The 25,175-nt window shown below is 41.7% G+C and overlaps 1 protein-coding gene and 1 long non-coding RNA gene across 4 annotated transcripts in view; both read left to right on the top strand.

The window, feature by feature from the left end:
* Positions 1 to 25,175, top strand: part of syt9b (synaptotagmin IXb) — an 80,980-nt gene that overhangs the window by 29,478 nt on the left and 26,327 nt on the right. The gene's annotated exons all lie outside the window — the stretch shown is intronic.
* On the top strand, positions 13,299 to 15,607 carry LOC307041552. Its single transcript, XR_013808787.1, has 3 exons — positions 13,299 to 13,434; positions 14,130 to 14,209; positions 14,784 to 15,607. It is a non-coding gene; the product is annotated as an uncharacterized lncRNA (long non-coding RNA).

Raw genomic sequence — 25,175 nt, 5'->3', positions numbered from 1 at the left:
CTCCAACCTCAAGCCTGCCATGGCCAGACTCATCTTATTCGTAGATGTATGGTAAAACCAAAGCACCTCACTGTTAACGGCCCGTCCACACGGCGGCGTGCATTGAAGCTTCAACGCTTCTGCCCATTCACTTTGAATGGGGTGACCGTCATGCTTTGCCGAAGTGCATTGTGGTTCCGTCGCTTCGCTTTGTTCGCTTTGTTCGCTTCAAAAGTAGAGCAATGTTCTACTTTTGAAGCTTGGCCACCCTGATATATTTGTTGGCCCCCCCACTGGCCCCCCCACCACACACACCGTCTCGCCAGTCACGTATGCGTAGTAGTTTATCTGATATTTAACAACAAATACACAGCCAGTGAGTCGCTTGATTTGAGCTTCCAACGCTCATACCTGCAGCCCCTCCCTCTCCCTCTGCTACCATGGTAACACTCTGATACCCGGCGCAACCACTCTGATACTCGCGTGCACCACTCTGAGATTCGCACAGACAGCAGCATGTTGCAGCAAAACGTTTCTTCTACTGACTTTTCTACTGACTTGACAAAAATCCACCAGACTTCTAGAAGGTAAGTCGTACACGTTCGTTGGCCTGTTAAGCCCCACAACAACTTTAAGCTTTAGTGTGTTAGCTTTAGTAGCAAAAAACTGATATATGCTTACCTTTAGCTGTTATTCTAATCAAAATGTCTGTTCAATGGCATTTAAAACGAGACAAAACGCTGGAAGACCTGGAAAACAGGCTCAGGGCTCAGTAAAGGCTGGCTTGACTTCAGGTATAATTCGTCTGTAAATTAACACACTTTGTCGGCTATCCTAGTTAGCGTTAGGTTAGCTTGCTAATCCCAGTGTGACACAAACAGCTTTGTTCAGTCTAAAACAATTTATAACCTAGAGACATAATATAACTGAAGAACATGTTGTGTTGGAGTTGTGGTATTGTATGTGTTGAGAATGCTGAACATTTTGTGCCTTACAATAAAGGAACATATTTAAATTAAGCTGTATTTGTCTTTTTCAAAGGAAAGAACAACTAGCATATATAAAAAACAAAACAATAAATCACCAACACATGTATACATAACACAAAACAAGGTTCTTTTAATGTTGTTTGAAGCAAAAATGTTAACTATCCGTATTATATTCACTTCAGATGAATAGTATCAGAAAATGTAAAATAAGAAACCAAAGTATATCAGTAGGTGATCCTCTTTGCCATTGTTTTTCATCTAGTCTATACTTTTACAACAATTAAATTCTTGGTTTTGGTGGGCCACCCCAAGATTTTCAGTGGCCCCATTTGGCCACCCCTATGAAAAAATGTCTGGAGGCGCCACTGAGTACAAGCTCTAGCCAATCAAACCGCGTGCTTGTGTGTCCGGGGCGGGAGATTCATGTGATTGGTTGTTGGTTCAACGCACGCCGCGTATGGGATGCTGCATAAGAGACCATTCATTACTGGAACATTTATTAAATTGACTTCACATATGTAGCGCTTTTTTCTAGTCTTTGTATCACCCATTAAAACATCCATAACCTGTCAGCAGAGGCTACCAAACATGGTGCCACCTGCTCATCAGGAGCAATACACTTTGTCATACACTCCCACACTGTAGGCAATGCCATTGGGAACAATTTGGTGTTCAGTATCTTGTCCAAGGATACTTAAACTTCTTTGAACTTGGGTTGTGGCATTAACAATTAGACTGCATTGCTCACAAATGATCCCTTTTTTAATAATTGGGATCATAGTTCTCTGGCTGACCATTGCCTTCATAATGGAGTGTGTGCTGTTCTGTCATTATGAATTACCAAGCTTACTGCCACATCACATCATTTTTCAAACCTGGAGAAAATAAATTATAGGTTAGGTTAGCCATGTTCAATGTTGGGCAAAACAACAATGAGGCTACAGAGTTTACAGAGTTAAGCGCTGTTCACATTAGCAATGAAATTGGCCAAATTTGGGGTATAATTCTTTTTTTTTTAAATTGAATTGCCAGAGTAAATCTATGCAGTGAAATAGAAAGAGGAACCAGACAGTCCAACATGGATGAAGCTATAGTTTGTACTATTGTGGAGCTATTGTCACATTAGCAACCCCACTAACAAGCTTGCTAATCGACAATTAACTTGTGTGGGAGTCGGGAGGCCTGTTAACTTATTCCGGCAAATTACTCAGACCTACTAATTGAACAGAAGCTATTGGGGACGCTGGCGTTTTACACGTCGCTCTTCATGCCGACGCTTACTTCTCGTATCTACCACTCCCCAGGGGCGCCGCCAGGGATTTTGGGCCCCATGAAAAGATATCACATTGGGCCCCACCACCAGGCACAGGCCACGCCAACCAAGCACAATTGCTGTAACCACACCTCCAGAACCCAACCGACTCATTTATGATTAAATAACTCTACCTGTACAGGCTTGTTGCATCTATCTTGTAGTCCAATACTAACTGCACATTATTTTGCAGACTGCAAATTCTACTGCAATATTCTGCTGCAGTAGAATACACTATTTGATATAACACTAACATTCCTGACAATAGATCTCAATAGTCATCTTTTATGGTGTACATACCTTTTTAATAACATTTTTGAATGGAACATTCATAAATCAAAAGAAATATAACTTAAATATACATGACCTCTTAAATTAAAATAAAGTGAACATTAACACCAATATTATCATTTATAAACTGCTATAACAAAAAAAAAAACATAAGCAGCAGATTTTGTAATTAAATATACATACCAACTACAAAATAAGCAGGTATTAAAGTGTAAACGGACAACAAAACGGAAATGCCTGATGGTGGTGCTAAATCAGAGCCTATTACCTATTCTCAGTTTTTTTCTCATCATGCATCTTGTGTGCAGTGATCCAATATCGTTACCATAGCCTTGCCCTTTAACAGTTATTACGAGGCCTTGCTCAGCCTTACTCACCAAGAGCCCAGCGCCTAGCCTTCTTACAGGCAAAGTCACTGATCAAGTCCTTGAAGTCCAGCTTTCTAGCCAACTGGCTTTCAATGGACAGCATGGCAAGACTGCAAAGCCTTGGGGGACAGGACTGCTGAGCCTAGAGATGGATATGTTGGTCCTGGCAGCAGGGGGAGGGACAACTGATTTAATATGAATAGCTGCTAAAAATGTACCTGCGTTTATTAAATGTCAGCTAAAAGAGGAGTGAAATGAAAACCTCGAAACAATTATTATTTACAATGGACTACGCTTAGCTAACAGACTAATTTCCACCACTCATAGACCACACCCACCTTTTCTCTTGAAAAACTGGGTGACATACTGACGCCCTTTAGTCCCTCTCTCTTGTCTTTCTCTCCTTTTTTTTCTTTTTGAAAGCCTGACTTTGTTAGTCGTTGAGACATTGTACACACGTAAGTACTAGCATCCCTCCTCACATGCTCTCACTCTCTGCTGCTAGAAAGTGTGGTGCAGCACAGCGTTTGGAGGCAGGACCAAACCATTACATGTAAATAGAGGGGGGTGTTCAGAGGCTTTGGATAATTAACTTTTGGAAGAAAAAAAGTGAAATGAATCGTAAGTTTAGTGATTATATTATCAATATGACGTTATATTAATGTTAATTATTGATGATTGATGAAAGGTTACTTAAACATTTTTTCTGAATGTTCTAAAAATTTTTGGGGCCCCTGTCAGTCACGGGCCCTTAGAATCATCCTAACTTTTCACCCCCTTACGGCGCCCCTGCCACTCCCTGTCGTCAATCTATTTAATTCCCAGACACAGCGAAAAGATTGTTCTGCTCTTGTTTTGTGTTTCTGCCATCTCTGTTGCTCAGCCGATTATGTTCGGCTGCTGTTTAGCTCCTCGCCTCTGCCGTCCTCCCATTAGCATAACGAGCTCACCGTTGTGCTCTGCTATCCGCGTAGTCCCCGTTCCGGAATTCTCCGACTGGGCTCCTCTCTGCCACACAGGCCAGGACTATCCACGAACCCTCCCTCAGTCCTGCCATCCCAACTGGGCTGTTTTCCATCACCGCTGCTGAGGTTCGAGGTCCGGTTTCTGCAGGGCTAATGGTGCTAGCTGCTAGCTGGCTCACCGCTCTTCTCATGATGCTCCTCCAATACTCCCCACTGGAACTTCGTAACCTTTTCTGCCACATTATCCCTGACTGCCTCGCAGTTATCAAATCCCTTGGGCTTCTGCGTCGCCCCCGCTACATACACCGGGCATCCAGATGCAAGTTTTTTTACTCCGAAACTCCTATCCCCGCAGTTGTTTCTGACAGACGGTCTGTCGCACGGCGATGTCGTCATCACAACAAACGACGTCATCCGACCAAACTGGTTTCTCCCTCCTTGTTCCCCCCAGCATCTATGAACATGTGACATTTCAACGACATTATCACTGACAGAAGCATTGACATCCTATGCTTAACAGAGACATGGCAAAATCAGCAGGACTTTGTGACACTCAATCAAGCCACACCCCTAGGCTATCTGTACATCCTGAAGCCCCGCTCCCTGGGTCGTGGCGGTGGATTGGCTGTTATCCACCGAGCTGGCATCCTGGTTAAAGAACTCCCAGTACCTACTACCACCTCATTTGAGTGTGTTGTCTTCAAACTGGCTGGGTCTGCTCCGCTCCAGGTTTCCCTCATTTACGGCCAACCTAAAGCTTCCACTACCTTCCTGTCTGAGCTGTATGAGTTACTCACCTCTCTCTGCTCCATGTCTCCATCAACTCTCCTGCTCGGTGATTTTAACATTCTTGTGGACTCCAGTAATTGCACATTCACTGCTGAATTCCTCTCACTTCTGGACTGCTTCAGCATCAAGCAACATGTCCAGGGCCCCACCCACACCAAAGGCAACATTCCCCCCGACCTACAGCGCCTTGAGCTGGCTGTATCTGACCACCACGCCATCCTCTTCACTGTTCCGGTCTCCCTGCCCAGGCAGCATCCCAAACGCACCATTATGTTTAGGAACATCAAGACTGTGAGTTCACCGGCCCAATCCGACCTGATAGCTACCCACATGACCTCAGCTCCCTCCGACTCCACCGTGGACGGCCTGGTAGCCCACTACAACACTGCCCTATCCCTCAGTCTCAACTCTCTCGCCCCCATCAAAACCCGGACTGTTTCCTTCACCCGCCCTGCCCCCTGGTTCTCCACCGAACTCCGCCGCATGAAGGCCTCTGGTCGCCAGCTGGAGAGACTCTCCAAAAAAACTGGCCTCACGGTCCACCTCCTGGCCTTTCGTGACCATGACCAACTTACAAGGAAGCTCTCTCCCACGCCAAGACTCATTACTTCCCCTGTCTCATTGGTGCCCAGCAAAGCCACCCCAGAACACGGTTCTCCACCATCAACCGCCTACTCCGCCGCCCTGACGCCCCCCAGCCCTCAGGGGCTCCCGATCTGTGCTCCAAAGTCTTCCAGGCGATTGTCGAGGCTATCCATCAGCAGCTCTTGGCGCCTGGCCCTCCCCCCTACCTGCAAATCAGCCACCTGGTAACTCACCCACAGCACCGCGCCTCTCCCACTCCAACCTCTACTCCTTCTCCCTTGTGGATGCTCTCCAAGTGGCCAAACTGGTCAGCTCGGCCAAAATCTCCACCTGCTCCCTGGACCCCATGCCCACAGCCCTGGTCAAGGACTGCCTACCCGCCCCCCTGTCCCTAAATGGTGGTCATCATCAACGTTTCCCCTACTTCTGGTATAGTCCCCACCAGCTTCAAAATGGCTTCAGTCACCCCCACACTCAAAAAATCTGGCCTGGACCCTGACGACCTCCAGAACCACCGGCCGATCTCCAACCTTCCTTTCCTAAGCAAAACTCTGGAAAGAGTGGTCGCAGGCCAACTCCATCTGTACATGTCCAACCATGAGCTCTATGAGCCCTTCCAACCCGCTTCAGACAGCAACACAGCACTGAGACCGCCCTCATCAAGATCACCAACGATCTCCTCATTGCTGCTGACTCTGGCCGCCTCAGTATCCTCATCCTCCTGGACCTCTCTGCAGCGTTTGACACCATCTCTCGCAACATCCTCCTCACCCGCCTCTCAGACCTCCTAGGTATCACTGGCACAGCGCTGTCTTGGTTCATATCCTACCTCCATAACAGGAAACAGTTTGTCTCCATCAATGGCTAAAATTCACCCCCGGCCCCAGTCCACCACGGTGTACCCCAGGGCCCTGTGCTTGCCCCCTCCTGTTCACCATTTACATGCTCCTCCTCGGCCAGATCATCCGACATCATGGACTCAATTTCCACTGTTACGCTGATGATACCCAACTGTATCTCAGCACCACTCCATCCTCCCAGCTCCCCCCCCCAGTCTCTCATCAACTGCCTGCATGACATCAAAGCATGGATGTCATACAACTATCTCAAAGTAAATAGCAGGAAAACAGAGCTCATGGTTGTGGCACCCAAGGCGCTGCTCCAGAAGGTTGGTGACTTCATCCTCAAGGTTGACAGCTGCTCCATCTCCCCGTCTCCTGAAGCTGGGTGTCATCCTCGACTCCACCCTCTCCTTCCACTCCCACGTCAAGTCTGTGACCAAATCGGCCTTTTTCCATCTAAGGAACATTGCAAGACTCCGACCGTCACTCTCGGAGTCAGTTGCCGAAACCCTAGTCCATGCATTTGTCACCTCCCGCTTGGACTACTGCAATGGTCTCCTGTTTGGGGTTCCCAACAAAACCCTGGACAGGCTCCAGTATGTCCAAAACTGTGCTGCTAGGGTACTCACAAATACAAAGCCGTGGCAGCACATCACTCCCACCCTCATCCACCTCCACTGGTTGCCAGTCAAGTCCTGCATATCATTCAAAATCCTCCTCCTTACCTACAAGTCCCTCCATGCCCATGCCCCCCAGTACCTATCGGACATCCTTCACCCACATGCCCCTCCCCGGAACCTGCGGTCTTCAGACTCTGGCCTGCTTACCACCCCCCGCACCAAACTGCAAATCTTCGGGGACAGAGCCTTCAGTGTGGCAGCCCCCGCTCTCTGGAACGCTCTCCCTGCGGAGATCCGCAACATCCCCACGCTTGACACCTTCAAAAGGGCCCTCTAATGTATTTGTTGTTTTGTCTGTCTGACTGGTTGTCTGACTGCCTTTTGTTTTGTTATGTTTGTTTTGCCCTGTTCTTCCTTTTATAGTGACCTTGGGTCTCATGAAAGGCACTATATAAATCCAAGCTATTATTATTATTATTATTGAGTTCATGTACGTTTACTGCTTGGCTCAGATCCACCAACGTCAGCAATTAACTGCTGTTTCAATTCAGACGACCCGCTAAATCTTTTTAAGCGATCCCGAAGGATTTTTGATATCAGTAATGAGATGTGGCCCTACCTAAGTGGCAGTGTGGCAGATGTGCATTTCTTACCTTTCAAGCAGGAGAGGAGAGCGCAGATTTATTTTAAGTTGTCCCAATCCAAAGGGTGGGATCAGTTTATTTGAAGAAAAATTGGTCCACACTTGTACAGGGTTTTTACCTTCTCTCGTTACAACATGACAATCATACAGAATATGTCATGCTGTGGTAAATTACTCATATTAAACCTCAATTCACAGTCTTACATTTATTACACTAAATGATAACTTCAACTGCCCAATTCAGTTGTGATACTAAAATCACCCGACAGAATTTAGAGGCATCTCCTCATAAAAATGTGGTGACAAAAACCACATTCAAACTTTCATTCAACAAACCAATTCTTATACACACCTATGTCCAGCATGAATTCAGAGGACCATCCTCATAGGAGGCTGGGTTATAATCATTCAACAAACAATTCACATCAATTCATTCAGCATTCAACAAATCAATTTGCATCAATTTATATACACGCCTATGTCCAGCACGAATTCAGCGGACCATCCTCATAGATGGCTGGGTTATAATCATTCAACAAACAATTCAGTTTGAGTGCTATTGGGCGGCAGTTGTTGAGGCTGGTGATTTTTGACTTTTTGGGGACAGGAACGATGGTGGAGTGTTTGAAACATGTGGGGACTACAGACTGCAGCAGGGACCTGTTAAAGATGTCTGTGAACACCTCTGCTAATCCCGGGTTTACATAGCAAAATGTTCAATCAAAGCATAAATATTCACACTTTATCTTTATAAATGTAAACTTATACATGACTACTAGTTATGCTATGAAGATATGTTTTATGGGGCTAGAAGCCACTAGTGGTTGAGTGTCAAGGAGAAACTCATATTGTGCAAAAGTGTCAAACTCTAGAGATGCTGACAATAGTCTGCACATCACTAGTTGATAGAGAGCTGCTGTTCATATTTTTGAGCTTAAAAGGAAAATAAAGCAGTGGAATTTGAGGAAACTCTCCATTCTTACTGCTTAATCCTACCTGGTTATGAAACATCCAGTAATCAGTCTTGCTCAGTGTGCAGTCAATCAACAGATCACTTAAAAACTTCGATTGCTGAGATATGTAAGTTTGTATATTGAATATACGCCAATGGATAATTCCCTTATTACTTCCTCTGTTGGTGTAGATATAAAGGAGATTCAAGTGTCTACCCAGCTTGTCTGCTTTATTCTCAGCAGTAGATGATTTGGAGACAAAGACATTGAAGAGCTCAGAGAAACTGCAGCTCCTCCATGGCCAGTCAATAATATTGACTGCAGTCAGGTCGGTCTGCAATTAGGGACTTGATAAATATGGGGTCAGTACTGTATGTCCACATGCAGTGTGTCTGTGTGTAGTTAATTCACTAAAGGAGGTTCCCATTTCCCGACAATGGCAAATGGTCCAATATAACAAGCACATGTCCTCCCGAGTGCCCTTAGGGCTAAGTGAGAAATATGATTCTCTACATGCTTATGATCCTGAACATGTTACAGGAGCAACAATATACTGACAGATCAAGCATTTATTAGCTTTTCGGTTTTGTACTCACACCCGCTTTCGTTATTCTGCTATTTTAGCCATTAGACAAAACATTGTTTTACTTAGTTCTCCTTTGCTTGGCAAGAGTTAGATGAAGATTGCCAGTATTCTCATGGCTTATGCTAAGTAGGCTACTGTGTTCGCTAGAGCTAGGAGGTGATTAGTTTAGCATTAAAACTGGAAGCAGGGTGGAAAAAGTAACCACCCCCAACATCAACTCACCTTGTAAAAGCCTTTTTTACACTCGTGGCTCTGTGGATTTCTTAAGGTAAGACAGTGAGCCCATATATTGCCTTTGATGGTAATAATATAATTATTATAACTAAAAGGGGCCTTAGAGTGTTCAAGTTCAAGGTTCAAGGCTATAGTCATACGTACAATACATAGCTACAGTGTAGTTATGACGATGAAAGTCTTAGGTCACAGGCTCCACGATCAGTGCAACACAATACAACGGAAAAACTGAAAAAATAGTGCAGTAAATACAAAAAATAAAATAGTGAAATAGTGCAATAAGAGTCTATATACAATAAGAGTCTATATACATTGTGCATTCCTTGCAACGCTAAAGTTCCTTTACAACGTTCAGAACGATAGCAGAAAACAAAATTGCTATGTAAAGATGTATTGGAATAGTTGCACCCAAAACAGAGGATTAATGAAGTAATCTGAGTTTCTGTGCTCTTGTTTTGGTCGGCAGTGTGTATGTTAGAGCAAGGAAGTAACCAGTGTTGCTATTGTTGCTATAGCGCTATTTTGGCTCAGCTATTCCATGTTTCCATGTGCAGGCAATCCTTGGCAAGACTTTAAATGCATGTTGCACCTTCAACGAAAGTAACCAATATTGCTTGTAACTGCTGTTTGACCCAGAATTGCTGCAAAATGAATGGGTTCTCTTCTTCCTTCGCCCATATAACATACTGTAGTTCCAAAACGTTTTCTGAAAATCTAGTCAGGGGTTTTTCCTTAATCCTACTGACAAACAAACCCAAGCAAAAAACAACACCTCCTTGGCCAAGATACTAATAATTATATTTTTACGTTGAATTGCTACTATTTAAAAGCTCCATATACCTTATGACAACGACAACATGTAATTCCTGACACATGTACAGTAATCTCTTTAGCTTTTACGTCAACTAATGCTGCCCTTGGAAATGAATGGTTCTCTATATGTTTCCTTGACAACAAACCATCTTGTTGGTCAAATAGGACACTTCTTTACTAGATTAAATAGATCAATCAACCAATAGCCGTATTGTTGTGTAATAATATATATATACATATAATTATTGTATGTCATTGACATCTGAAGAATATCTGTTGCAAAAGTCTTTTTTTAACAGAATCTCAAATTTGCATAAATTCCAAATGTTTCACATTTGGTGTGGCTGGCCTTACGAAAAAATAAGTGAGTTTGAATCTTAAAATATTTTTGTTATTTTTTTTCATATGTATTTCACAGAGCCTGTCATGTTGCATCGCCAGGTTTCTACAGTAGCTCAGCATGGACAAATCAGATGCTGACTCTAGAGAGGGCCTTTTTAAATGTTGTACGGTTGTATGATTGTACTGTATATACTTCAAACCAGCTACCCATTTAGTTGTGAAATGTCTTACTATTCTTTACTGAGAGTTATGAAGAGTCCTTTCGCCTAACCTGATTCTGCCAGGGTACATCCATCTATACAGCTAGAGTTGAGCATGGGCTGTGATTTATTTACTTCCCCCATGTTCAGCCAGGCAAAGGAATTGTGCTGTCCATTAACCCCTGTGTAACGGGATCTCCAGTGTCTAAGTGAGCTGAACAAACTGTACTACAATATGAGGACAAAATGTAGGCATGACGGATTCAATTATTTTGTTTTTCAAACTTAATAAAAAACACATTATTACTTACTTGTTCCAGTTTTTTCCACAGCATAGACCTCTTTGTACACTGCATACTTGTAAATAAGGCTGTGAGTATAAGGTTTCAGTATGATAATACAAATACAACATATATATCTTGTCTCCTGGGGCCTTGGCTCTTTCTTTTATTATTACTTTATGGCATAAGACTAGTCGGCGTTTATGAGAGTAATCATCAGGATTTATGGGAGAAGACAGTGTTTCAAAGTGCCTGCCATGGTCTAATAATGTGTTAAAGGTATCATGTAATTTCATAGTGACACTTATTAAAGCAAAAACTATTTCAATAAGCTCAGAAAAAGGCACATATACACCCAGAGGGAGCTAAAAAAAATAAGAAAGAGGAGCAAAAAGATTGAGTTGGACTGAGCCTGTGATTATTAAAGACACAGAGGCTGTAGACAAAGCCTTGGCGCTCTTGAGGGAGTGAAAGTGAAGGTGATAGTATTACAATTTGAGAAGATGGACTGTCCACACTCTCTATATGCTTTATTGGAGCGCTTTAGAGCACCTTTCTAATTTCATTCACAAGTGACCACCCTCCTGACCACAGGCTTGATGTAAGTGCTCAGATGAGTAGTGAGTAGCACTCTATGGTCTGAAAACGTAAGTGTGCTGCATGAGAGTGTGTGATGATATAATGTTATCTGTTGAGAGATGAAGGGTTTTCCATAAAAAAAAATTATGTCAATGTCTCGTAATTGCCCAAAGGCCTGTGTGTTAAAGCTTGGAATCATGATAAGCTGTACATCATTAGTGCCCGAGGCAGTTACAATAATCGTGCATTGTCAGAGGTGGATTGTGCCTCAGTAACTCGCATGATTCATCAATTCGTCATTTGTCATCATCATGGAATCTGCTTGGGTTCATGCTGTAGGTTTGTTTCTGTGCTTGCAGGTGTGTAGATACTGACATCTGTGATGAATTAACTAATTTTGTGCAATTTGATTTTCAGCAATTTTCAGCAGGGGACCCCAGAGCAACAGCATTTTAATAGGAAATGTGTGTGTGTGCTTGCCTTCGTATGTAGTACAGCAGAAAGTACACACATCCTTTGCAGATTGAAAACCCACTTGTTATATCTCACACAGGCTCCGCCCTCTACTGGACTCTATGGTTACTACTCTCTACCATGCTATGCGAGCATTCACATACTGAGTTGCATACACGTAGCTGGCCAATCGGGGCGAGCCTACCTGAATGCGCGTGCAGGCCCACAGTATATAATGCGGCTACGCCTCCCGACTGTCATCCTTTTTCTCTTAAGCGAGCAGGACAAACAACTGAAAAGCAAAACGTGAGAAAAGGAAAGAATAAGAAAAGTAATGGATTCACCACTCCACTCCTTGCCGTACATGTCCTGGCTTAATTGCGGGTGCTGTTCCCCACCGTCTTTGTTTCGAGTGTTTGGGGCCTGAACACGCTGTGGATGGCGTAAAACATTCCACGTCCTGCAATGCCTGCTGTTCGCTCCGACGGCTCAGACGCCAGCATCGTCTGGAGCACTTCCAGGAAACTATGGACACCACCGGACGAGGTGCAGGAACAGGAGGAACTCGATATGGTGGAGATGGAGGACCAGGAGGTGGCCGGGGAGGTGCCGTTCATATTAACCATTCCGGCGTGCCAGGCGGCCCCGTTTGTCGAGAAGGACGAAGACGAGGACTTCTCGGTGTCGGGCACTTCTGGGTCCGGCGTCCATGAGGGTCCACCGCACAGGTCTGCTCGTCAGGATTTCCCGTCAGGATTTCCCGTTGGTGATGGCCATGGCGGTGGAGCGTGTAGGACTACCGCTCCCCCACCACTACCACCGAAGCTGGTGAGCCACCTCCGTCAGGGGTTCTACGGCCCGGTTCAGCCGGCACAGCCGGCCTTCGTTTCGCACCCGTTGCCAGATATCTGGCAGTGTTCAAGGACCTCAGTAGAAAATTGGCCTTTTCTGTGTCTGCCCCCCATGTGCCAAACTTCTTTTTATGGAGGGTTTGGCGGCGGAGTGGGCCACCAGAAAATACCACAGCTTCTTAGCTGCGGCTCCACAGCTGATTGCATTTCCCCTAACACAGTGTTACGGGGAATGGAAGCTCAGCTGTGTACTGACCAAGCGGCAAACCCTGGGGAAGAGCCGGGACGCCAATACGGAAGTGCAACACACTGCAGTTCATCTAGTGGCCAGTAGGAGCAGTCTGCAGAAGGGAGCAATTTCCATAGACCCCAATGTTAAAATGCCCAACTTTAAAGCAGAAATAAACATGTTTACATCGTGGTTCAAAAAACCATATTCTCTGTATAGTTAAATCCCCCCTTCATGAATATGGATTGGGGGGGTTGAATTTTTTCGCAACTCATCTGTTTAATTAATATTAAGCTTTAAAGTTATGCATTAGGGCGTGGTCACATTGAGTGACAGCTCCGTTCAATCACTGCTGCTGCTAGCTTCTTGTTTCTCTGCTAGCTGCTCCGTGAAGCTAGCTACAGGGACTCTGCCTGCTCAGTTCATCCAGGGAACACAACTTGATCCGGCCGTGGTTGTTTGTTCTTCATGCTTATATATTGGACTATTGTGACTCGCTCTGCGGTTAAAACAGACGGTGCATTAATGCGGTAAGTGAAATTTGAGTGTTTTATTTATGTGTGAATGATTTTAATCAGCTACGTAATGAATGTTAAGGCTTGGGTTAGCGTGTAAGCCAGTGTTCTACATCGGTACTAACGATGCTAATAGTAGCCTCCAAGTTAAAATCATAGACTATATATAAAGGTTTAAACGAAATAGAAAAGTGTTAAGCGTTAAGTGGGATAATACTTTACAACAAACGGCTTCTGTTTGAGGTTGATAAAATAAGGTCATCCTTGTAACTTAGAGAGATGATTATTATGTAGGTAGGAACTGTATGCATCGCTAAGGTTAATTTAAATTGTCTGTGCTCAAGTATGTAGACAAGCTAATGTCGAAGGAGTGTATGTGAAATCAACCTCACAATAAGATGTGTGTATATTACAATTATTAATGTCATATTTCAAGATGATTACTTAGATATTACAATATGGTTGGTTCATTATTGAGCTTACACGTTAACGTCACAGTCATCTGAAGAACGAACCCAAACCTTGTTGTTTTTATTAATTTCATTACCAAATGGGTATCAAATAAACAGCAAGCATTGGTAACACAACTTCCAAAATTACAGTAAAATAAAAAGGACCCTGACTCGGACAATACACAATCCAACATGTTCAACAGAAGAGAATCAGTTATATTGTTTGTACACATGGTACTTTATATCTGTTTGTTTAAGGTGTCCAGGTGATGCAGACAGGCTGGACCAGAGAGTGAGAGACATAACTGGACACCTCACAGCAGTGAACTTCAGCACAGGTATAAAGACTCTTTTTTTCATACTGTACAAAGAATCAAGAAAGATATTGGTTTAAATGAATGAAGTATTGACTTTAATACACTGATATACATTCCTTTAAACAATACTAGATCACCTAAACATCTGTTAAGTTGAGTTGTTTTTCCATGCAAACAGTTACATTTAGATGTTAACAAGCAATATGATTTTGTCAGCTTTCTAATGTAATGTATTGAAGGCAAAGATATTTAACACAGTGAGAACTGCTACTATTTATCTCTCAATCTTGTCTGTAAAAAACGTGGTAAAAGTTATTCTTTCAGTGAGACAACAGAGCAAGCTTCTACAGTTGCACTACATTTTGATAACAGTTAAATATTATTTTGTAAATAACATATATTTCAATGTTGATGAACTTCATACTGTTCATTCATAATCTGATTGTCTTTGTAGCTCGCTGTTGAAATAAAAAAAAAACATTACAATTACAAAATAATTATATCTACAGCCCCTAAACACACAAACACACCGCTTTTTTAAATAACACACTTGTTCTGCAATAATAGGTTTTATGTTTCCTGTAATTTTTGTTAGGAAAGGACATGCCTGAAAGACACAACATGTTCTCCTTCTCTGAGGGTCAAGAAGAACATCCAAGAGGAAAATTAAAAGCTGATGCTATGAGATTTTAAGACCAGTAAACTAAGAAACTATTTTTATTGTAAAAACAGTCAGCTGATCGAATGCACCTATTTCCACATCTACACTCCATCAGTTGATTATTTGTATTTGCCTCGCTTTATGAGCTTCACATCACTTTTGCCTTGTACCGCAGAGTTTGCAATGTCAAAAATAAATGGGGCCAATCTTCAGTCAGATGTGAATGTGTAATCTAACATTTTCAGTAAGAATAATGGACAAAAGGAGTGCAAATACAAATACAATTGATTGAAATGTGAACCAAAAGTTAATCAAACATGTTTTAAATAAAAAGCACATATGGACAGAAGGTGTAAACCTATTAAATGTATAAGTAAACACATTTAGTCAAATAAAGTGACAGACTAGGCCTGTGCAGTTGGTATCAGCTTTGCCCAGCATGGGCTCCTCCATCCGGCCTGGTCCTCCTCGCAGACGAAAGACCCTCAGTCCTCTCCGGGCCAAACCAACCGACAGGACGTCCATCACACGGAGGTTTCTCCCTGAAGTCTCTGCAGCTTTCTGGACACCACGCTGTCTCAATCCGTCCACACTGAATATGAGAGGGGGAAAATGAAAATAATAAATGCTTTAGACAATAAGAAACATAAAGTTGACTGTTGAGTTGCTTAGTTTTTTTAGATTGTCAATACTATTAGTGTATAACTAATATATCAGGTTAAGAGGCACATTCAAATAAAGATTGGTCTTTAAATACATGTTGTCTTTTGAATTGCTGTCTAAAGTCAAGGATCTAGAACTGGTACTTAGTTTTAATGATACAATCAGGTTATTATGCTGTTTGGAGGAGGCCTCACAGGTAAGAGCACTAACTAACTACCATCACATGTACCTTAGCTTGACTTAAATGTATTAAACGTATAATTAAGTGATATCAAAATATAAATAACTAATGTCATGCAAACATATTAATATTTGCTTGATTCCAGTGTTGAATTTAGCACAATTGCATACAAAAGTTAAGGGATTTTAAGATTCTGAAGTATTATGCTAAAAACTCAATAACTTAGATTATTATTTATAGTTTTGCTGAATAGTTTCAGGTCCGCTTACCATGGAAACGTAAAATGCCACGGAAGTGTGCAGATGGGGAGCATGTTAGCTTAGCTTGGTAGCTTCAGCTAGCTCCGGAACTTTCAGCTCGGTGGCAGGAGGTCCCGCCTCGGCTTCGCCTCTTTGCCCTTATTTGGAGCAGGCTGGAGTAGGCGGGAGTTGAACTCTGACGTCAGTGTCGAGCCGTTAGTGGCCGACTCCGCCTACTAAAGGTTTATCTGCAACTCTGCAGAATCCCAAAATGCAGTGGGTTAACTAAGATGCTGTTTACACGGGAACGAAACGGGTTGTATCCGCTACTTTTCTCTTTCGTATAGTCCGTTCATTCACACAAGGCCGTAATGGAACCGCGGAAACGGACCCCTAAAATGATAACGGGTCCCAAGCATAGGTGGATTTTGCGGAGGGGGGGGGGGCAGTTTCGTATATCAATATTTTAATAAGGTAGGACACTCATTAATAATATTGCAGCGTGTTCAAGTAACCAAGGGATATACTAGTTATCAAATAAGTATAAGATGTGCACAGTTATGATAAGTTTTACAGTTATGTAATGCACTTGTTGGCATGGAAAAGTCGTACTCAGTGCGGTGAGCGCTGGCTTTATTGCTACTGTATCTGTAGCACCCCACGCAATAGTTGGGACTGTGTACTGACGTCAGGAAAAAAGGTTTGCCCTCCCAACCGCAAATGTCAAACTCCGCCTATGGTCCCAAGGTGGATAGATCTGCGGACAGAACGCTCTGGGGGGCCAAACAGCTCCGTGTGTACGTCATATACGGTCATTTTCCTGATAACGATGAAGCCATAGCCCGCCTCTCTCCACCTCTGCTGCTCACTGCTGTAGCATGGTCCTGACCATGCTACAGATGTTAGTGCAAAATCTACAGCTCCTCTACCATAACCATCAGCAACAAGTGGACATGCACTACATGTTGCGAAATCCACCGCGGAGAATAAACAGAAGGGCAACCATGCTCGGGGGTCTTCTTTGCTGCTTTTGGTGTATTTTGTGGCCACTTACAGGCCCGACATATGTACTACAGCGTCTCCAGCGGGACGAGCGGTTTTGTTTGTAGGGACACGGTTATTGAGCGGTATCCATGTGAACGGAAGACTTTTTTGATATCGAATTCGGTTTGTTTGCATTTCGTTTGCGTTCCCGTGTAAATGGGGCCTAAAAGAATGCAACCATGATAAGGGTTCCTGATTGTACCTGCACTGAGCTTCATTCCAAGTAGAGATGTCCCGATCCGATCACGTGATCGGGGATCGGAGCCGATCACGTGATCTTCAAAAGATTTGAATCGGGAGAAAAAATCCGGGGATGGGGATTTTTTTTTTTTTAAATACTTTTTTAAATTTTGTATTCAATGTTACAAAACAAAAATGACCACGTTCAAGTCTTAAAGTCATCCTGAGGCCTTAGTTTTGGTTTCAAATTACACAACATCATCTATGTGTTGCTTCTTTGGGGCTTGTTTTCATAGACCTGTTGCTTATTTCTCTAAAATCTGGTAACAGAGTGGGCAGGGCGCAGTGTCTAATTGTAGCAGTAAGCTAACAAGTACTGATAAGCTTTATTTTGTTTTGATCAAATGCTGCACAACTGAACTGATCCAATGCTGCTGTGAAAAAAAGAAGCAATATCCATGTTGGATAGAATATCCAATTTAAATAAAAAAATAACCTTAAGGGACAACTTCAATGCTTTTTTTCTTTTTTTCTCTCTTAATGCATTGCATAAAGATCGGGAAAAATCAGTATCGGCAAATTGTCAAAATCAAATTATCGGAATCGGATCGGGAGCGAAAAAAGGTGATCGGGACATCCCTAATTCCAAGCAAATATTGATGTCTATGTGATATATTGATTTTACAGTACAGATGTAGCGATTCATTTCAGACAGTTTGAAACGCGAGGGCCGTGATTGGTACGTGATCTGCCCTCGCTCAAGGGAAAACCTCCAGCTTGACTTGAGACCGCCCCTGTGATAGATAAATTTAATTATAATGAAGCCAGCTGCAATGGATCATTGATCCACCAGGGGGTGCAGTGGGGCTCCACACTGGAGGTCATGTGAAATAAAGTCAGATACAGTATGCTGGATGTACAGCGGAACTTTATTAAGATCCATATGTCACGGATATCATACTACTGTGCTAAATAAGAGACATGTAATCATTTACAAAACATCACCATGTTGTTATTTAACAAAATAATTTTGTTAGTCGAAAAAAACGAACGGGAGGAAATGCAGCCCGGCTCTCGATTTTTAATCCTAATTTAATCATCATCTTCACCACGATCATTTGTTTATGTTCGCCGAATTAACATGAAATCACTGACACATATGAATATACTGTATTCAACTTCATTAAAACGTTATTAACATGCCTAAACTCAGTAATTCACCAAAAATATGTATATTTTAATGGAGCTTCGTCGGTCGATCAGGATCCCAAAGTGTAGCGGAGGGATCCCCATCTGGATGAAGGGTGTTATTTTCCCCATAAGGAACAAGTCGCTGCAAATTATCCCGCTTATTACATGGCCACATTCTCAACAAAGTAACGACATGACTCCCAATATTAATTGAAATGCTTTTATGGATTTAGAAAATGTTTTTATTGATTTAAAAAATAGTTGTATGTACTGATTTAAATTGACATGCATCCGCTAAGAAAAATAGTCCGTTGTTACAGTTTTTTAAACAGTCTGAATGAAACGGCAGCTCTCAGCTGTGTATTTACACAACTAATGGCCCATCAACCACAGCTCTCTCCCCCCCTCCCCCCCTGATCTTTCTTCTCCAGCAGCTAAATTAACAGTAGGTTACTCTGAGTGACCATAGACTGTATGTGACAAGCTTAAAGTTAGTGACGTAACAACACCATAAAAGCTGGTGGATTGAAAGCAATACGGGAGGTAAAAATAACTAGAATAATTGTGATTTATTTATTGTGGCTTTTATGTTTTTAGGTATAAAATGTTATGTAATTCAGGCTTATAGTTCACCCTTCTCTAAAAGCCTTCAACAATGACAATATTCATTGTAATGTAATAAATCCTTCCAACACACATTGTAAAAAATAGCCTACTGTAAGTTAAGAAATCATTTCAATATGTACATCTTCTGATGTAACAACAATAACATTATAAATAGTAACATAGCTGAACATGGTATTGCACATTTAGCTTTGAGTGTTACTGACCTGAGATGTTTTTATTACATGCATTAAGGTGACTGAGGCTTTTTAACATACAGGGATGCAAACTCATCAGGTATGAAAAAGGTGACAAGGATCCGAGACCCCGGCTCCCCCACCCCACGGAATGACAGAGGATTTTAGCAGTCAGAACAACTAAAGCAGCAGTGTTAATAATAACAGAAACGCCAAAGAGTCACATCTAATAGAAATATATAAAAGCATTTATTTTAAATTGTGTAGCAGTCAGTTTATAATTTTGGCAGCACTGTTGAGCATTTTGAAAATGTATTTTCGTGCCTCTGTGCAAGGCTTAAGTCTTTTTATCTTTATAGCCACATGGTGTAAAGTAACTAAGTTCATAAACTCAACAAGTACTATACTTGGGCACAATTTTGAGATACTTGTACTTTATTTAAGTATTTCAATGTTTTGCTACTTTGTTCTTCTACTCCACTACAGTTCAGAGGTACATGGTGTACTTTGACTCTACTACCTGTATTTAATACCTTTAGTTACTTCACATATCTGGATTAATTAAGTGAAATATAATCAAGTGTTAAATCAGACTTTAGTTCCACCTGGAGTAAATCCACAAGCTACCCTGCAGTATGCAAAGTCATTCAAACTAGCTGCACCTTTACCAGCTTTGAGAACACTTTCATGATCAATCATTATAAAACACATCATATCTATTATTCTGAAATGGACCAATCTGCACAATGACTACTTTTACTGTCGCTACTTTCACTATATTTTGATGATAATACTTTTCTACTTTTACTTGAGGAACATTTTGAATGCAGGACTTTTACTGTAACAGAGTATTCCTACACTCTGGGACTATTACTTTTACTCAAGTACAAGATCTGTGTGCTTCTACTTTTACTCAAGTACAAGACCTGAGTGCTTCTACTTTTACTTAAGTACAAGATTTGAGTACTTCTACTTTTACTCTAGCACAAGATCTGTGTGCTTCTACTTTTACTCAAGTACAAGATTTGGGTACTTCTACTTTTAGTCTAGTACAAGACCTGTGTGCTTCTACTTTTACTCAAGTACAAGATCTGAGTACTTCTACTTTTACTCAAGTACAAGACCTGAGTACTTCTACTTTTACTCAAGTACAAGATCTGAGTACTTCTACTTTTACTCAAGTACAATATATATATACTTATACCACCTCTGTTTATTGCCTATGAAAAAAAGTATTAGAAATAGAAGGCTAAAGCTAACGTTAGCAGATAGTGACAATGTATGCTAGCTAGCTAGCTCAACGATTCCTTAAATAATATTGCCACAGAAAAACTTTTCAGTTCACATCACGCTCTGCCGCTCCGACAGGGAGCTCTGCTCTGAACACCTGAACGGCCCGTTCTAACAGCTGTTCACCAGCGGTCCAGTCTGTGCCACAGTGACTCCGGACGCACAGTTAATATTAACGAACGCACCCGTAGTTAATGTAGCTGCTGAAGCTAGACCATCATCTCGGAGCAGCAGAGCCTTATTATACATCCATGAGCAAAGCCGACAGGCAGGAAGACTCGAGCACACAGCTCGTACTTCATTATAATATATAAAAAAAGAACACCATGCGTGTCATGATGGCACATAACAGCTCACGGCCGCAGATTACTCCGGGTCCCAGCCCCCCCCATACCCCAAAAATATTTGTATTGCAGATCTAAATGAATCACATAAACGACTTATTTTGGATTCAAAACGGCGAATTTCGCCGAAAGGTGATAAGTTTGCATCACTGAACATAGACAGAGCACAACTGAAACATAACATCTGAGATGTAACAACATAATACACTTTTCGGGGATGCTTGGGATGTGAGTGAGGGACACGGCTTAGAACGGGCGTGTCGCCTGGCAGGACAGGAGAGTGTGTGCACCAGTCTGCCTTGATCTATGAATTCATGTCCGTGACACTCACTGCTGCCCACAGCTGTTTTATAGAAGGAAATTCCTTCACTTCATGAAAGTGTTTTAACCACACACACCTCTACACACACATGACGGGTGTTATTTTCCCCATAAGGAACAAGTCGCTGCAAATTATCCCGCTTATTACACGGCCACATTCTCAACAAAGTAACGACATGACTCCCAATATTAATTGAAATGCTTTTATGGATTTAGAAAATGTTTTTATTGATTTAAAAAATAGTTGTATGTATTGATTTAAAAAATAGTTGTATGTATTGATTTAAATTGACATGCATCCGCTAAGAAAAATAGTCCGTTGTTACAGGTTTTTAAACAGTCTGAATGAAACGGCAGCTCTCAGCTGTGTATTTACACAACTAATGGCCCATCAACCACAGCTCTCTGCCCCCCTCCCCACTTGATCTTTCTTCTCCAGCAGCTAAATTAACGGTAGGTTACTCTGAGTGAAAAGCTTACAGTTAGACACAACACTGTCATTGCAAGTGACCCTCAGTTAGTTGACTTTTATGTTCAACTGCTAAATTCGTTACTGATAAAAAAAAGGGCTTCTACTGTACCTAATTACCTTAACACTAGAACCGCCGGAGGTTTTTGTATAGGCCAACCTAAACCCGTCAAATCCCGCTATTAGAATGCAATTTTTAACAACATAGGGTGTTACATAACACATTTTCAGGAAAAGTCACGGACTGGGAGACTTTAATATTTTATCTGAAAAAAAGTTACATTGAACACACACAACACACATCACACAAATTGACCCGATTGGCGGTTCTAGTGTTAAATAAACTCACTAATTAATGAAACCAGTTCAATACGCATTATTCTTATCATTCTTTATGAGCGCAGAAATAGTCTTAAAATCAGATCTGTTTTTTAAATGAAATCTGACGGCAGGCAGTTAGCTCTGATCACCTATGATAAATGCGCCGCACCTAATCGCTGGCAACTCAGCCACAGACACTGTTCGAAATGGGGGGGAGCTAGGGGGAGCTTGGCTCCCCCGAAGAGGGAGGGAGCTCCCCTGAAGGCCGACTTTGAGATAAATAGGGGGAGCCCAAAACAATCGTGCATATTTGTGTCACACAGATTAGAAATGTTGAGTTTCTGTAAATAACAGTTCTTGAAATAAATAATAGTTATTGTTCATTACAGTTTCTGAATATTTGTTTTATATTTGTGAATATGTCTGGGTGTTGCCATCTGTACGTGGCGGTGCTGCATTTTTACTTACGTTGCTATGGTTATGGTGGTGATGCCGGCGCGGTATTTGAAATGTTCATATTGATATTTTTTTAACTCTGGCTGTGTAATAAAAAAATATGGCAAAACGAAAACAGCCAAGCGTCACAGCTTTTGGATTCACAAGCAAAGAAGCGAAGGAGTCTAAAAATGACAACGTGAACGTAAAACAACTTTTAGTTGGCCGGCTGTAAGCGGCGTTAGGGTCGAGCTTGACAGCTCCACACCGAGGGAGAGGCCTGCCGATGCGGAGCCTGAAGAGGCTTCAACAACGGCCACATCCGCCGGCATAGTGACACCGTCTGTATTAGTAGAAGAGTGTTTTTATAGCAATTGATCGCATCCGCGCTGCTGCGCCAGTCAACAGAGCGTGCGTGTGACATATTTAGTAGCAGGATGTGCTCTGAAAAATAGGGCTCCCCGAAAGCAAATGGGTAATTCGAAAACTGACAGAGCTCCCTCTATACAAATCAAACTCTAGACGGTGTGAAAGCACCTATTGTTTTAAATAATGGTCGGAATGTGACCTGTGAGCCTTCTGAATTACCGTGGGACAGCACATTCTAAACTAAAATGTTCAATCAATAAAATAACATCTTATCTTATCTTAATAATATGTTCATATTAATAATAATAATAAATCATACAGTATGTGTCCGAAAGGGAGCAGGAGGAAGCAAACACAAAAATATACTGTATATTAAAGCCAACGATTGTAAAGGTTAAAGTATGAGCATAACAAATAAAGAAGTGTAATGTAAACATTTACATTATGATTATTTAATATATACAGACTATATATTATTGAATTACAAGATTAGATATACTTTAGTTGATTTAAAATATTGATGTGTTCAAATGCTCTTCAAAACACAACTGAAAGTCCATGAAACTTGTTTTTCTGTATTTGTGAATGAAGCGCCATCTCCTGGTTAAAACCTGAAATTGAAAATCTGGCAACGCCCTCTTGGAAAATAGTGGGAGGGCTTAACATTCCTCTATACTGGTCTTTGGCAGGTAGTAGGCAGGAAGCTGTAAGCTGGAGTCCGAAATTCAGTGATACATCTGTATATCCAAAACGTCTGACATAGGCTTTCTATCTAATCAGTTGCTTTTAAGGTTAAGTACACAATCATTAACATCCTGTGTTTAATCACGGATTGGACAGAATGCTTTAAGAAACATCGGATAGTTGCGTTAACCTGCTTGGCAACTATACATGTAATAGTAGAGTAGGAGTAATTGAGTAATTAAAATGTCAAGTCAAGTCACATTTTTGTTGTCTCTTTTAACTTCCTATTCATCGCTATTTTTAACAGGGAGCTTTGTGTCAACCAAATGTGTGGGAGAGCATACAACTAGAAACCAGAGTATCCCTTTGTGAGAAAATGCACCCATCACTCTCACACCATCACACGTTATTTTCAGATGTGTTAATTGGGAGATGAGCTTGGCACATGCTGTGGATACGTTGTGAAGGCAGGGATATTCTCACAGGCACAACTGAGTAGTTTTACCTGATGAAATATTTCACAAGTTTAACCAGATACTAATTTCAAGGGGCATAAAGTTTCAAGTCCAGCTGGCACATAATGTCAATGCTTAAATCTTGACGTACTTCTAATATGAGACATACAGATTAATGATGAGTCATGCTGTTACTGAATGTTGCAGATGTGTTTTTCTACTGGAGGTGTTGAAGGCATGATCCATATAATTGTGTAACATTATAATGTGCCATCTGTTGAATCTACACATTGATTTCCAGGGCTTTTTTTGCCTTTGATTAAAATGCTTAATCTTAATCTCTTACCAAAGAAGTTATTGTCAAGCTTGACATTACAAATGCAAAGTCTTAACCTCATTGCTAACATTGAAAGCTAAGTTGGTAGATTCTAACAATGACTGTCTGCATTTGGCATCAGCTGAGACTGTGGCAGGAGAGGCAAATCCCTTACATGGCATGGCAGCTGGATTCTTGCGATATAACAAGGGATTTCTTCTGCTGTGTCAAAATATTGCTAGTTTTGTAATTAAATATGCTGTTTTGAGTGCAGTATTGTGTAACCTCTTTTACACCGCACCCCCGATACCGGGGGAAAAAACGTGTCATCTGCAGGAAACAGCGTCTGAGGCATAGGCGGCGCGTGAGCTTTCAGGTTTGGGGCTAAATCACTTTTTTTACTTGACGCTGCCCGCCTCCGGGGTCAATAGAAAAGAGATTAGCTCAGTGAAAGCACCGCCTGCTGACCAATCAGAGCTCACTCAGTGTGCGGAGTTTAAATCTATCAAGTCATATTACAGGATAAAGGAAATACAGTTTAAACTACCGTATGCAGAGAAGACGCCGACGTGTCGCATTTAATCATTCATATCACATCATCAACCGGATCATCGATCATATAATATCATAATATATCATATATCTCCTTATCTGAGTCAGCTTCTTGAGCCGTATCTGGCCGTGTAACACTCACAGTGTCACATAATGTATGCAGAAGTATTATTTTAAGCAACACATTAGGTTGACGAAACACTCAAGTCGAGTCAAATGTAATTAAAGTCAGATCGTCTCTTAGACGGGCAGTGATATCATACAAATATTGTACGCTTTCAAACACTCTGTAGTTTATTTATTTTTTAACCAGTTGTTCTATACTCACCTTTCAGGTGCAACTATGTGGCTTGTATCCTGGATTATATGTTTAAGTCATGGATGTTTAAAGTTATATCTGTCTAATATTAGTCTACTTTTCATTAATGAAGTATGACGCTGCGCTGTCAGTACACTTGTCCCTGTTTGTGAT

Source organism: Notothenia rossii (assembly GCF_949606895.1).
Source record: "Notothenia rossii genome assembly, chromosome: 5".
Classification (NCBI taxonomy): domain Eukaryota; kingdom Metazoa; phylum Chordata; class Actinopteri; order Perciformes; family Nototheniidae; genus Notothenia; species Notothenia rossii.
Note: the sequence above shows the minus strand (reverse complement) of the source record. Positions and strands in the feature narration are given on the sequence as shown.